The sequence below is a fragment of the Elephantulus edwardii genome, unplaced genomic scaffold, assembly GCF_000299155.1.
Source record: "Elephantulus edwardii isolate Elephantulus edwardi_28Jun2011 unplaced genomic scaffold, EleEdw1.0 scaffold00064, whole genome shotgun sequence".
Lineage (NCBI taxonomy): Eukaryota > Metazoa > Chordata > Mammalia > Macroscelidea > Macroscelididae > Elephantulus > Elephantulus edwardii.
Window position 1 is genome coordinate 1124238 of NW_006399814.1, and position 3204 is coordinate 1127441.

The 3204-nt window shown below is 38.2% G+C and overlaps 1 protein-coding gene and 1 pseudogene across 1 annotated transcript in view; both read left to right on the forward strand.

Moving 5' to 3' along the window:
• Positions 1-3204, forward strand: part of TTLL8 (tubulin tyrosine ligase-like family, member 8) — a 118468-nt gene that overhangs the window by 66134 nt on the left and 49130 nt on the right. The window lies entirely within an intron of this gene.
• On the forward strand, positions 1240-2250 carry LOC102868924 (annotated as a pseudogene).

A 3204-nucleotide genomic window follows, 5' to 3' on the forward strand; every position in this document is an offset into this window, starting at 1 on the left:
TATATATATATATATATAAATTCACCATGTTCAAGTGGGATTTATAACAAGTATGTAACGATGGTTCAGCATAAGAAAAACAGTCACTGTAATTCATCACATTACAAAGCAAAGAATAAGAACTACATACTCCTATCAACTGATGCAGAAAAATCCTTTGACAAAATTCAGCACCCAACATAGTAAAAAGTATGTCTATAAAACCAAGAACCAACATCATTCTCAATGGAGAAAGATTAAAGGCATTTCCTCTGAGAGCAGGATGCCCACTATCACCTCTCCTATTCAATATTGCATGGAAGTCTTAGTGATAGCAATAAGACAAAAGAAGGAAATAAGAGGTATCCAAATTGACAAAGAGGAAATAAAATTATCTCTATATGCAGATAATATGATAGTATACTTAGAAAATCCTAAAGACTCAGTGAGAAGACTACTGGACATAGTGGATACAAGATCAACATACAAAAGAAAAAGAAATCAGTTGATTCTCTACAGTGAGAAAGAGAATACAGAATTGGAGCTAAGAAAAACAAGACCCATCACAATAGCTAATCACAAGATTAAATACTTGGGAGTAATCTAACTAGAAACACAAAAGACACATTCAAAGAAAAGGACAAAACGTTACTACAAGAAACAAAAGGAGACCTGGAGAAATGGAAGAATATACCATGCTCTTGAATAGGAAGACTTAGGAAAAATGACAATTCTACCAAAGGCAATTCCAATACAAATGCCAATTCCATTCTTCAACGAGATGGAAAAGACAATTTTCAATTTCATCTGGAATGGAAAGAGACCTCAAATAAGCAAAACACTCCTGAAAAAGAAAATCAAAGTAGGAAGTATCTCACTCCCTGATCTCACATCCTACTACACAGCCCTGTTGGTCAAGATAGCTTGGTACTGGAACAGTGACAGACATAGATCAATGAAATAGAACCGAGAACCCAAGCAGCATGACAGCTGACAGGGCTGTCGTGGTGTGGCATAACGGCTGCTGACCTGTGTGATGGAATGTGGCACAAAGTATACAAAACTAGAGTATGCTGGGAATACAGAGCCCAGTTTACCGTCCCTTCCTGAATTGCTGTTAAGGAGTTAGCAGAAGTGGATGGCCAAGCTCAAAGAAGAGTGATGAAAGGTGTTGGTGATCTAGACGTCTTCACTGGTTTTGAAGCCTACATGAACCACAAAGTGGCCAATGCACCATGGCATGATGAAGATTGGGACTTGATGGAAATGTTTATGGAGCAAGTGATCTTAAATACTTGAGGGCAGAACCTGAAGACCATTATTTCCTTTTGAACCTCTACTGAATACGCCAGAAAACAGGGCATATACTGGTGAGATAATGTTTGAATCATCCAGTGTTCCAGGCTTATATATTGCTGTGCAGGCTATTCTCGCACTAGCTGCATCCTGGACCTCCAGACAAGTAGAACGGACCTTGACTGGTGCTGTGATAGACAGTGGAGACAGTGACCCACATGTCATTCCTGTGCCAGAAGGAAATGTGAGTCGATCCTGTGGTGGAATGATACGTGATTGGCACCTGTATTAAGAATATTTCCAATCACAGGACGAAACACAGCCTATTTTATTCATCAGCTGTTGAGAGACTGAGAAGTAGGAATCCCTCCAGAGCAATCCTTGGAAACTGCCAAGGCAGTAAAGATATGCTACAGTTATGTCTGCCCAGATTTAGAAAAAGAATTTAATAAGAATGACGATGATTGATCAAAGTGTATTAAACGGTGTACTGGAGTCAATGCCACCTTAAAGAAAGAGTTTTCCATTGATGTTGGTTATGAAAGATTCTAGGGACCAGAAATCTCTTTTTCATCCAGAGTTTGTTAATTCAGACTTCAGACAACCTACCTCAGAAGTTGTAGATGAAATAGTTCAGAATCGTCCTACTGATGTCAGGCACCTTCTCTACAAGAATATTGTTCTCTCTGGAGACTCAACTCTATGTTCAGGGACTTTGGACGTCGCTTGCAAAGATATTTGAAAAGAACTGTAGATGCCAGGCTGAAAGAAAGTGAAGAATTGAGTGGCCGCAAGTTGAAGCCAAAGCCCACTGATGAACGTTTACACACCACATGGGGTGATAGGCAGCTTGGTTTGAGGGTCAATGCTGGCTTCCACAACTGAGTTCTCCCAGGATGCCACACCAAAAAGGATTGTATAGAAACTGGACCTAGCATTTGTCACCACAGCCCAGTGTTTGGTGTGATGTCATAACAATGACCTCATAAAAAATGACCTCATCGTTTTGGGGGGTTAAAAGGTGGGGAAGAGATCATCTTTCTGATCACCTTTTTTGTCTGGATGACTGGTTTTGAGGTTTTAAACCTGACTTGAAATAATAAGACCAAACATAATTATAGAGGAATATTTTACTAAGTATATCATCATGTGAATGCAGAGGAAAGCCAAAATGATTGTGTTTTTCTTTAGATTGAATATTTTAATCTTATGTGTCACAAAAAGAAGTGGGTCTTAGTTCTTCCTGTGCCCTAATATTTTTGTATGTTATTGAATTGTCCAAGGTTTGATGGGATTTATCAGTATGTAGATAGCTCTATAATGGTTGAGTTATTACTTCTAAGTAACAATGCAAGAGCTTGTTTATATTTCTTACTTTTTGTACTTTGAGGGGAAAAGTAAAAGAAAAACTGTAGTATTTGAGGAGAAAATATGTGCCCAAGTAAAGGATAAATTGAAACAAAACAACCTCATGAGAGTTGGCTTCGCACTCACTGGGTTCCAGTTATTATTAATTACTCCTGTAACCTCCCCTGCCACCCTGGGGGTTTTCTCTGCAAGTGCTTTTGGAACCAAGCAGCTAGGGTCTTGGATTAACTGAACCTGGGCTTTCTGATTATTCACACTCTGTTTCTTACTTTAAAAAAGAAAAGACAGACAAGGCTGTGTTGGACCAGTATTGCAATTCCATAGTGTCACTTCTTAGTAAAAGAAACAATAATTCGATTATCAGAATTGATGTGTTTAAAGCCCAACACCATGCTAACAAAGGCAGAAATTTCTTTTTAATATTTGTTTCAAGCTCTTTAATCTCTTTATAAGTTAAGTAATAAAACTATTTTCTTCAAACCTCGGCAATAGTTCTTGAAAATCAAAACAGTTGATTAGCAAGCTCACATTTTTTAAGTGCTCTACACAAATGATTGGGAA